Consider the following 13735-nt stretch of genomic DNA (forward strand, 5'->3'; position numbering starts at 1 on the left):
CGTTTATTGATCGGACACACTCCGCATGTTTGTTGAAAGTAGATAACACGACGGGTTTCTCCGCGATTTATCCGAGAAAATATTTCGTCCACGATCATCCGTCGATTTTGATCGTGCGACACCGAGCACTTGATGATTAAACCTTTTAAACGAATATGATGAGATATTTTATAAATAAAATACAGTTTCGATTAAAAAAGTTAGGATCACTCGCACTTTTCGATACATTTTTAATGTTTTTAATAAAACGTAAAGAACGGAATTTAATTGCAATTTTTTAACATATGGGATCTCGATTAATTGGTTCGCGATTATCTTGATTATTCGGTTATCGAGATTAAAAAAAATTTCAAAAGTTGTTATCGGATTATTCTTCATTATATTGAGAGTGATTATTTATTACTATTTTCCATTGTCAATACACATCTATTAATAAAAGAGAACATTTGATAATAATTCTCAAATGTATTCGCATTCTTACATTTTATGTCTTTCTTTTGAATTTTTATTTCTATAATTAATTTTTTTTTATTGAATTTTTCTTCTTTTATTAGATTTTTATTAAATTTTCTTAATTTTTCAGATTAATAAAAAAAAATAAGCAGATATTCATTATAACTTATTAAGTTTAATCACGAATATATTTAAAACGTAAAAATTAATCGAAGGTAAACAATTTATATAAAAAATGCATTTTTGATTATTTCTTTTAACTTTTGATTTATTCTGTTGTTTCTCGTTTAAATTAGTTTTTTTAATTGAAGTTCTATTATATCATATATTAAATTAATAATTCGTATATTATGATATATATTATTTTACTATTTTTTATTATAGAAGTTTATATTTATATATTGTAACGATTGAACGATAGAGTTTCTATATGTGATAAGTAATCGAAAAATGTTTATGTTAAACTATTAATTATACATGCATGATAATGACTGAAAAAAATTTTGGATATTTGTCAAAATAATTTAAAAATAAAAGAAAAAATAAAAATGCATAGGAAAGCATATAGCCTGTAATTACAGCGAAGGAAGCAAATATAAATTATTAATATGCATAAAAATAAGTTAATAAAATATAGTTGTTAATAAAAATTATTAATAAATACTGTTTATATTTTTAAATTTGATTAAAAACACGAATGGTTTAATTTTTTGAGCAGAGTTTGTATTGAATGTAACGACGTAATTTATTATGATATTTTATGATATTTTTAAAATGTACCAAAAGAAAAAAATATAAAATTGCGTAGCTTTGTGAAATTATATTATTTTCAAGAGTAATATATATAAATTATATTGTTTTTTCTGTTTTAATAATTATGTCTCATTTTTTTTTCAAATTTCTTTCCTATTTTTGCACAATATTTTTTGTTTTTGTTTTATTAATAAATATTTTTATTTTATTAATAAATAAAATATACAAACGAATATAAACTGGAGATATCAAAACTCTATTTTAAACCAATTATAAGATATTTATAGATTTTAGTTTTTGAATATTAAAAATAAAAATTTAGATATATTGTTAACAAAAAACAAATATTAATATTATTTATAATTATTAAAGTTGAAATATTATAGAAAAATAAATTGCAATAAATATCTTATTTTTAAAAAATGAAGAATTTTAATACTATATCTTTCATATAAAAAATAATATGTAAATAATGGCACACAATTACAAATGTATATTATATGTATGCTGCTATTATATAAAAATTACTTATTCTAAAAAAAATTTGTCTGCTTAAGAAATTAAGATTTTGATGGAAAAATTTCTTAATATATTAAAAAATCTTAGAACGTTGATATTGATATTGAAAGAGAAGACAAAATGAAATTAAAATTAATTAAAAAAATCAATTTACTAAATAGTTGTTTATGTTTATGCTTGAAAATTGTCAATTTTTGTTTTTTTCGAAAAAATAGAGAAAAAAGTATTCTTAACTTTTTTTCGAAAAATTTGAATTTATTTTATATTATTTTCATTATATATTATTAGATTAATATTGATTAATGTTGTTATTAATTAAATTACAAAAAAATTATCTATGTATAATCAAATTATGAAATTGTAGACTTTATTGAGATTGGATGAACACTTGATAAATTCTTAGTATGAATTTTTAAAAGAAGGAAAACTGAAAGTTATTTTTAATTTGTATTTTGTATTATGAACTAATTATGATAATATTATGTATTATTTCTAATATTGTCCGAAAAAAGTTTAACGTAATGATTTTTTCATTTTAATAATAATTATGGTTTCATTTGATTGGTATTTTTTTTTATTAACATATCACATATGTAAATCAATTTTTTCGCGATAAATATTATTTATTAATTTTGAAATGAAATTTTTTGTATTCAAGAAAGATTAATGTATCTACTATATTTACTCATATATTAATTATAATATATTATTAATATAATGTATTAATTATATTTACTCATTATATTCTAATATATTATATTTTTCTTTTAATTTTTTAAATATTTTTATTATATTATATTATATAATTAATCAATATATAATATAATCAATTATTATTAAATTAATATAATCAAAATATCTCTAAATTATATTATATTGTAATAAATTCATTAATATTCATTTTTTTATATTGTAATCTAATATTAAAATAATTATACGATATTATTAAAAAAAGTGTAAAAATTTATTAATTTTTCTTAGTTTTAATATTAAAAGAAAAATTTTAAGCATTAATATGTAAACGAAATATCTTTTATAATAGTATAATATATATAATGATAATTATTCAGATATACAAAATAAAACAAAATTGAATTATGAAAAAAATAATGGTTTCATTGCGATATGAAAAACTGTTCAATCAATATATAATTATTGAATAAATCAACTACAATAAAAGACATGCATTTGTTATAATGGAATTATAAAAATTAAGATATTTTCGCAATTAAATTTGAAAAATCTTGAAAACGACATCTTTCTTCTAAAGTTTTAATCTTTTCTTTAACTTTTTCTTTAAAGACAAAGAAATATAATAAAAATAAAAAAATTGTAGCTGTAGACAAAATAATTTCTATATAGATATCTAACAGTGTTTCAAATTAATCGAACAATTTTTGAGTATAATATATTTCTGTATCGCAAGATTTAAAAATATAATTTTGAGAAAACACATAAAAGGCAAAACTTGGATCATATCAATTTTCAAATACGTTTTTTAACATTTTAAATTTTTTTTAAAAAATTTTTTAATTTTTTATTGAATATTTAAAACTTTTAATTAAAAAAATTTTAATTATTGAAAAATGAAAAAAATATAAACAATTGAAATAATTTTAATTCGATTTGATCTTATCGAATTATGTTTTTTAAAATTCGTGTCACATGATATATCGATAATTCATGATACTCAACAAGTTGATCGAAAACTTTTATCAGCTGAAAAAGATATTGTTTGCTATATTGTTCAAACAAGAAAAAAAAGATTAAAAGTTTAAAAGTTGCTACAAGTATTACTTCTCCCTAAATAAATATTCTAACTTTTTCATTTTTTAAGATTTAAGGTGCTACCTTATGCCAATATGCAACTTTCCTCATGGCGTAAAATTAATTTCTAACTTTCAAAGACTGTTATTTTGTTACTTTACAAGTGTTTTCTCCATTGAACTTAAAATCATTTTCTCATGACTTCTATAAACTTTGAAATCATTTTTGTTTTATTTGTTTTATTTGACAATAATACTCTTATTTGTATTATTTGTATATGTATAGTAATATTATTTGTTGTTTAAAATAAGTAAAGTTTATTAAAACTTATCAGTAAGATGCAAGTAAAAATTTCTTTAATACACAGAAAGTAACATTTAATAATTAAACAGAAATTCATAAAAAATAAAAATTATATAAAAATATAGTAAGAATATCAATAAATATTCAATTAATTCACCTATAAATTATATAAAGATTCTCTTTATAACAATGATAAATTAACATAAATATTATAATATATATAATGTCTTTAAATATAATATAAATAATATATATAATATAATAAATATAATAATTAAAAATTATTATAAAAAATAAATTTTAGGCTTATAATAATTTTTTTATTATATATTTCTAATTTAATATTATTTGACATCTCTTTTGATTCTATAATTTTTTTAATGAAGTAAATTTAAATGGAGTCATCCTCATTTATAAGAGGATATATATATTTATATAACATTATCATTTTAAATTTAGTTTTATTTTTTTTTAAGTTTAGTAGATTTTTTTTTTTTTAAAAAGACTTATTAAAACATCGTTTTCAAAAGATTAAATAGTTAAAAGAAAGTAATTTAAATTCGATTATTAGAAGTGTCTATAAGAGCTTCCAGAAGTGAAGAAAACGTTGACAATGATGTCAATAGATATAATAGATAGATATAAAAAGAGACTTTGAAGACAATTATTATAACAATATTTTTTGATTACTTTAGCACACTTTTGAGAATTCTACATTGATAGTCTTTCTTGAAGAAGAAATCACTTAAATACGAGAAAATTAATATCATTGTCTTCAAATAATCAAAACAAAAGTTTATTATTAATTTTTTTTTCATTTTTTTTTCAAATAATTTATATAAAAAATTGGAAAACAATATATCTAAATCAATAATATTCTTGTATCGAAAAAATTTTGTTAACGTAATTATTCATTCTATATTTACTATTTATTTAGCTTTAATTTTAACATTAATTTGACAATAAAATTTATTAAACTAATAATCATTAAAATATTATAAAATAATATAACTTGATGTATGATTTAATTGAATTTATTTTCTATTGTTTAATCTTCTTTCACACATTGATATAGATAAAAATTGAATTTCTATAATTTTTTTCTTATTTCTGTTTCTACGTATAACAAATATAACTCATGATAATATTTGATATTAAATTATAATAAATAAATTTATTATTTTTTTAACTAATTTGGTTATTTCATTGAATTGGTGTAATAATAATCAATTTTACATATTTTTGCATTTTTTTTCTAATTCTCAAATATACGAATTAACTAATTCATTATAGCATTCACAAGCTATTATAATAGCTTATTCATATTACGAGTGAATCGATTATTTACTGAATCAATTGTTTTACCGTTTTGTATAATTTTACTATTTATATATTCATAGCATACCTTTGAAGGATTGATTTTAAAATCTGAAATAAACAGAAAATTTATTCTACAAAAATATCGTTTAAGATATTAATAATTTTAGTTATTAATAATATTTATTAAGTTAGATAATTTAATTTAATTTTGTATTAATTAAAGCGATATAGAGATAAAAGAGCTCTGTTTGCTTCTTGTTTTCGCAAACTTCAATTGCTTATAATTAAATAAATAAGATTCAATCGAAATTTTTGATATAACAATTTGTGTTTGTTTTAATCTCTATAACGATTGATCTTTTAATGGCGTTTCACAAATATATTAATACTTTATATAGTTTCTTTGAATTGTATCTAAAAATTGATGAAACAATCCTTGAATTTAAGAATTGCGATATAAAATTTCTCAGTTGAGATCATTTAATACTTATGAACGTTGGATCATAAATTTATATATATATATATTTATAGATAAGAATCCAAACGATCTTCGCAGCAAATGGTTCAAACATAAAACAAATCAGATGACTGGATTATCGAACAGTTTCCATAGATGTGTACCTCAATTGTCTTTCGATAAAATATCCTATATAAGTTACCAGCATTTTTACTCTTTTTATATATAAATTATTAAATCTCATTTGCAATTCAATTTGTTGAATTATAATCTTTTAGACTTAAATATATAATAATAAAATATTATAGCTATATAAAATTAATAATAAGAATTAATTTTACACAAAAAAATACATTTTTATATTAATACAATACACACAGTATTCTAACATATAATATGCTTGTATTTTAAATTAGAACAAATTGATATATATTTTTTAAAATTGATCGGTATAATAAAAAAATTTTTCAATTATAATAAAATTTCTTTCCTATTATAAATATTTAAAATAGAAATTTAGTATGAATCTTTAATATGAATCTAATATGAATGATTATAAAAAAAAATGAGTCTTTGGATCATTTAGTTAAAAATTTAATCACATGATTTTTGTTATTTATAAAAATATTTCATTATGTCAGTATCTTTATATTTTTGTTATGCATTTGGGAATTTATCAATATAATTTTCGTAACAAATTTTTTCTCATCATTTATAAACCTTACTTCACTAAAAAAAATGAGATATTAATTATAGATATTTTGAAAAATATTTAATATCTTCTATAATAGAACATTTATCCAACATCTGTTCAAAATTTCAACTAGATTGATGACCTGGAAATTCTTGCAGTCCTTTTGAAAATTTCAAATTTGAAAGAAAATATTGATTACTTACTCAATAATAAGATTTTTTTATATGAACAAAATTATAAATTATGTGAATAAAATAAAGTAATGATTTTCGATTATTGATATTTTATTTTATTAATAGTTTTTCATGTATATATTGATAATATCGTTAAGATATCGTTAATAAATGGCTAGAATATTAAAGATTATTGAAATTTATTGAAAATTATTATAAAGGCATATAAAAATGTTTTTTATAATAAATTACAATAAAAATAAAAACAATTAAAAAACTAAATTATTAATTTAAGCCATTTTTAATGCTACTGATGTCTTAATGATATTTTGAATATTATTTAAATATTATTTATCCATAAATAATCGTTATCAGTATCTTTAATAATGAATTTAAATAAGAAAAATAAAAATTCTAGTTATTTTTATCTGTTATATTAATAATACTATTGTTATATTAAATTATCAATAACATATCAATTTTATTAATATTTATCGATAGTCACAATTCTAAAATAAAATTTATCAATTTATTTTCAAAGTTTTAAATTTATGATTTAAAAATGATATATTTATATTTTTATGGATTTTGAATATGAGAGAAATGATTACATGAAAGAATCGAATGTTTGAGTTTAGAATGAAAGAAGAATGTACAATCATCTAAGGTTTCGTGTAAACGTGACGGAATGTGTATTGTGGGAATGTCTGCTTTGTTTATTTGGATTGAAAGAAAGAATTGAAAGAAAGAAACTATAAACTAGAAAAAGAGAGAATGTGTAGATGGTGGGATATATTGGGAGAAAGAAATCTGTATGATTTCGTATTGTATTTAACTAATTTTTAAAGAATAAGAGTTTTATTTCTAATCAATTACAATTTTAACTATTTTAGTAATTTGTATTTTATTAAAGTTTTTATTAGATAACTTTATTTTATTACTAAAATTACTAAAATAAAACAATCGAAGAAAATCGAAAAAATAATGTATTTTTTTATTGTATCTATCGTTTTTTAAAAAAGGCGTGAAATTAAAAAATTTTTATAACTATTAAGAAAATCAATGTCATTTTTGATTTTTGAATATATAGAAATAAAGATTTTGACAATGATGATAATAATAGCAATGTTAATATCATACTATAATAGCATTTATTTATTCTTTTTTTGTCTTTTCGGACATTATAATATTTTGATCATCTAAAAATTGTATCATATTTTATATATTAAATATTCGAATTCGCAGAATATCTAAATTTATTATATATTTGAATTAAAATATTTCAAGCTCATAAAAATTTATGAGAAAGTAGCTTTATGATCAGTTCGCTCGATATATATTTTATTTTTTTAACTAATTTTTCGTTTTTCTAATAAAACAATAATCTTAAAAAATGTAATCAAATAATAAAAAATAAAACCAAATATTATATATATATTTATTTATAGTTTTATTTACGAATATAACAATTTTTTACAATCGTTCAAAATACATCGTTCAAAATATAGTCAATTATTAAAATTACATCAAATTTATTTTTAATAATGTTATAATAGAATTATAAAGTTATTGAAAAAATTTGTTTCATTTGTAATATGTTTATTTCGATCACATATGAATCCTTTTTACTACAAAATTGATTTGGAAAACTGAAAACTTATTTTTTATGATTGTTATCGAATATGTTTTACCAGATGTATTGTTACTGAGAGCCATTTATCACAGAAAGAAATCTCGAAAAGAGAAATTATCTTTTAAATTTTAAATGAAATGAACTTTTTTCTTTTTTCAATTTCTTCAAATTTATCTCTTATATTTACAAAAATAATTTATTTATAAATAAGATAAAAATATAAAGATAAAAATAAATATAGATATAGAATAAAATCAAGTTTGGAAATATTCGAAAATATTCCAAGATAAGTAAAAAAATATATGATAAAATTTTTTTGTTTGAAAGATTAAAAAAATTAAAAAAAAAATCATATTCAATTCTTGATTGAATATTTAAATTCAATTCTGTTGAACATGACTTAAATTGTAAATTTTATTCTATATTTTTGATAGTCGATTATTATTCAAATTTATTTTAAGTATATTTGACAAGTTTTCAAATTTAATCGAGAACAAAACTTCACAAAAAAACATATTTTATTTTTTCGACTTATTTTTATATGTTAAATTCATTTTTTACAAGTTATGCTACCAATTCAAAAAACACTCTATAAATAAATTCTTAAAAATTATGATATATATAAGGTATAATCTAAAATTATAGTATTAATGATTTTATAATAATAATTTCACATATAATATGTCAAAAAGAAAAAAAAATATTTTATTGGTTTGTTTATTTTTTAATTATATATGAATGAACTATAATATACAGAAGAATTATAAATAGTTAGTTTATACATGAAAATAATAAAAAAATATAAAATAAATTTTTTTAATTTAAAATTTTCTCTTTTTATTTAAAATTAATTTTCAAGAAAATTGAATTTGAAAATTTGCCAATTATATTTCTTAATGTTCAATCTCAATTTTCTTCAAAATTTATTATTTCATAACAATGAAAATTTACTATCTCTGTCTATCATTTCTTCAAAATCGCGAACTATACCTAAAGTAGAATTCTAATTAAGCGTACAATGAAAGGTAAAGGTCAAGAACATACAAGAGTTCCGATTCAAACATAAATTAATTCTTATTAGTATTGAACCGTGGAATACAATCCTGACTAAACATATAGTAAAAGATAAAGCTCCGAAGAATACGCAGATAAGAGCTTCGATTCGAGCATATATTAATTGTCATTAACATTGAAGTGGAAACCACTATAGTGGCTTATGACGAAAGCAAAGTTCGGTCTAGTTCGGTCGCGAATCATTCAATGAAACTCTGTTATCACGAAACATTCCTTCTTCTGACATATCGTTCTTTTCATGCTCGAATTTTCGATGATAAATATCTGGCATAAATCGTGTCAGTCTACGAATTATTTAGCTTCGCTCCGGATTCCAGCGGGATTTATTTTTCAAACGGTAAAACGAATAGCTACCTGTATAACGCGTTGGATCTAATTCGTTTGATGCATGCACGTGGAAATGAAAGTCGGAAAACTCTGTTTCTACAATAGCCGCAGTCTATTGGAAATTTATGTTCGGAATTTTATCACCTTCCCATCAATGTTAGATCCAGTTCTAACGTCCGTCTTTTTTTGGAGTCACGTAAAAGTATGAAGAGATTTCTATGTATATGTATAATATTTTTCATTATAATACTTATTATTCCATTCTAATACGTACGTGTAAAGGGAAGTGAAAGCTTTTGAAAATGAATACTCGGTTCCGTGTCCACAAAAAACGAAGTATTTACTAGAAATAATATTTATTGAATTTTCTGATATTTAAACGTATAATATATATTTATATATGTATAATAATACGTGATAAGTTTTTAAAAAACTTTAGATAAATTCTAATTTTTCTCTTTGAAAATTCTTTTTCTCATAATCATTAGCATTGTTCGTGTTTATATATCCTTGAAATTTACAGAAGTCAAAGAAGCAACAATTTTTTAATTCTTCTTTCATGTTATTTAATTTGTTGTTTTTTTTCACTTATGTTGGAGTTATAGGTTTTCGTAATTTTTAATAAGTCTAATTTATGAAAATAATATATTTAATAAGCATAAGTCAATTGCATTAGCTTTCTTTCTTCAAAATTCTTTCAAAATTTAATTTATTTAAATCGGAACAAAATGAAAAAAATTAATTATTAAAATTGAATTAAATATATATTATATATATATATTATTATATTATATTATTATATANAAAATATTTAAATAAACAAATAAATTTATTAACAAAAACTATTATTATTTATTTAAGATTTCTTATTATTTATTATTTTTAGTAGAAATCTAGTATTTTTATTTATATTTAATATTTATTTCTTTTTATTCATATAATTCATTATTTATGGTGAATTTAGAAATTGAACATTAAAATGAAACGAGATACAGGGATCATATTTTTTTTTCTATTTTCGATCAGAGATTTGAGACTAAAAGATACCTTTTATATTCTATAATATTTAAATTATTAAAATTCGAATTTTGATTATTAAATTTTTTAAGATAAATATTTTGAAAATTTATATATTTATATATTTATATATTTTATAGATTTTTGACAATTTAATATATTTTTTATTTTTTGGAAATAATATATTCTATTATGTAAAAATAATTTTGAACAATATATTAGAATAAGAATATATTTAGAACAAATTAAAGAAAATTATCATTTCTTAAGTTTTTGTACTTCGTTTAAATACATTTTATATCTTTTTAAATCATTTTATATCTCTTTGTAAAATTGAAACAATTTTGGAAAATCTTTAATGCAATTCTAGAGACAGCAATTAAATGGTATTAAATCCGGAGATTTCACTAATTTAGGGATTACTCTTATGTGATCAATTTAATATCTATTTTAGCGTATAAATTAAGATCACGTAATCTTAACACGTGTTGATATTTAATACTAATAGATTATATTTTAATTTAATATAAATCTGTCCTTTTTTTATTCAATGAAATAGATATGTAACAGCATGTTATTTTATTTTAAAATGAAAGAAAACGAAATATATAAAAATATTGAATTTAAAGAAAAAGTAGAAAAATAATTTTTTGATATTTCTATTTTTCTACATATTATGTAATTATAAACTTTGTTATATTTAATGAAAATTACGTATTTAAGTAGTATTTCATTAATACGTAGCCATTTTTAAAATATGATCAAATAAAAGTAATATTTAAAAAATTATATTATATTGTTGTTCTTCACTTTAAACGAAATTTAAACACATGAAAGTAAAATAAATGAAAATTCTTTAATATCTTGATAAATATTTTTTGAAAATTGTCAATAAAATCAATATTTTATTTATTTTATATTTATTTTTATATTTCAATTTCATATTTTAAAAAATGTTTTTTTTTAATTTTTAATTTAAACTTAATTTCATTAAGTTTATATTAAAAATATATTATGCTGATTACATTGAAAATGATTAAAGCGATTATTTTATCTTTATTAATTTTGAATTTCCCGCGTAAAAGAATATTTTATTGAGAAATGATCCAATAAATGGGTTAAAAGTATACTGGTAACATACCATATAATTTTGCCACCTTTTAAAGTATGAATAAATAAAAATGAAAAAAAATTTTTTTTTTATTATACGAAACTCTTAATGCAGACATAGTTCGATAAGAATATTGTTTTAAATCTTTTTTAAATGAAAATTTTTCACAACATTTAATTTGTTAATTTCATTTAAAACTTTCATTAGATATTTTTTTCTACGCAATTAAAAAAGTTAAAATTTTTAAACGGCAAATAAAACACTTTTAATTTCCATATAAATATGAAAATATATTTTGATATAGTGATATAAGTTATGAAATGAATTTTGAAAATAAATTCAAAATATAAACAATTTATTAACAAATATAATCGTATTTTTATAATTTATTATATAGTTTATTATAAAGAAAATGAAAAATAATCATTATTATTTTTTTATCGACTATTCCGAAAATGAAAATTCTTGAGAATAATTTATTTAATTTTTTTCTTACTCTTTTTATTATTGTATCTGCATTAACAATTATTTTGAATTCCATTATTATATAATAAATAATTATTATTAAATCTCTTGACAATTTTTTCTGTTACTTGAAATACATTCCAATAATTAATTAACATAAACACTAATAACAAATTAATTTTTTTCTTTCTCATAATCTTCTCTCTTATTAAATTTTTATTATTTCTCTTATTAAATTTCTTTTTACATAATTTCCTATTTAAATGAATTCTTATTTGAATTAATTAACAAATGAATTTACTATAATTTTAAAAAATGATTTTTTTTTATAATCATTTTTTTTATAATTTTTTATAATGTTTCTTTTATTTATTTCTTCATTTGTCAAAATGTAAAATAATTAATTCAATCAAATTTTTTATTGAGATCTACTTGTTAAGTTGGAAATTGTATTTAAGATACAGATAACAAAAAATAAATATTTTTCTTTGTAGTGAATTCAAAATCATTTTCAATTACATATGTATAATATACATATAAAATGATTTTTTAAATAAATAAATAAATAAAATTTTTTATTTTATAATAAAATTTTAAACAATAATAGGAGAATTTAACACAAAATATGATTTGAATTTTGTTTACACATTGGTTCAAGTTTACAATAATGAAAGGATTTTACGATAATTACAATGTAAATATAAACATAGAACATTAACTTACAAGGAAAGTTTTTTAAGTGTTAATAATTGATTTTGATGAAATTTGCAAAGGATATAATTTTTGAAAAAATATTTGACCCGTATTTTTTTATTGGTAATAATCCTATATTTAGGGGATGAAAACAGCTTTCGAAGTTGGAGCTAAAAAACGTATTTTTCTAAAAATCTTGTAATCTCTCCATAATAAAAAAATATTGTATATAAATATATATAAATGAATAATATAATATACATTATATACATTATATTATATAATATAATATACATTATATAAATTATTTTCTATTTTCTATATATATTATAATATAATATAAATATTATAATATTATAATATATATTATATATATATAATATATATTATAATATTATAATATTTTCTATTAATTTTTTATATAAAATATAATACTATTTTTATATAATTTTGTTTATTTAAATTAATGAAGTATTAATAATCTATTTAATGCGATGTTAATTTTAAATTAAAAATAAAGAATTTTTTTTTTTAATAAGAAAAATAAATAAATAATTAACAAAAATAGATAAGTAAGTTGTTTTAAAAATTTGCTGTAAAATAAACTTTTCCAAAATATTTAAGTTCTAAATAAAGTAAAATAAGAATAATAAAGTAAATCTAATAAAGTATAATTTAATAAAGTAAAATATTCAAATGTCTTCAAATATAGAAATATATAATATCATATATTATTACATTAGCTAGCAAATCTTAAAATTAAAAATCCTAAAATAAAATTTTAAAATATTAAAATTTTAATTATATTGAAACAATGACAAATATTCAGTAATCGACCTTTTTCTATTAATAATATAAATAAAAATAAAGCCTCAAATAATAATTTTTTTGTTAAAAAGCAATATATTGAACATTTTATAAAATTTCTAATTGAAAATAAAATAATACACACACACACACACACACACACACACAC

At 18.2% G+C, this 13735-nt stretch overlaps 1 protein-coding gene across 1 annotated transcript in view; it reads left to right on the plus strand.

Moving 5' to 3' along the window:
• Positions 1–13735, plus strand: part of LOC102677394 (voltage-dependent T-type calcium channel subunit alpha-1G) — a 201276-nt gene that overhangs the window by 27908 nt on the left and 159633 nt on the right.

Source organism: Apis dorsata, unplaced genomic scaffold (genome assembly GCF_000469605.1).
Source record: "Apis dorsata unplaced genomic scaffold, Apis dorsata 1.3 scaffold_346, whole genome shotgun sequence".
Taxonomy (NCBI): domain Eukaryota; kingdom Metazoa; phylum Arthropoda; class Insecta; order Hymenoptera; family Apidae; genus Apis; species Apis dorsata.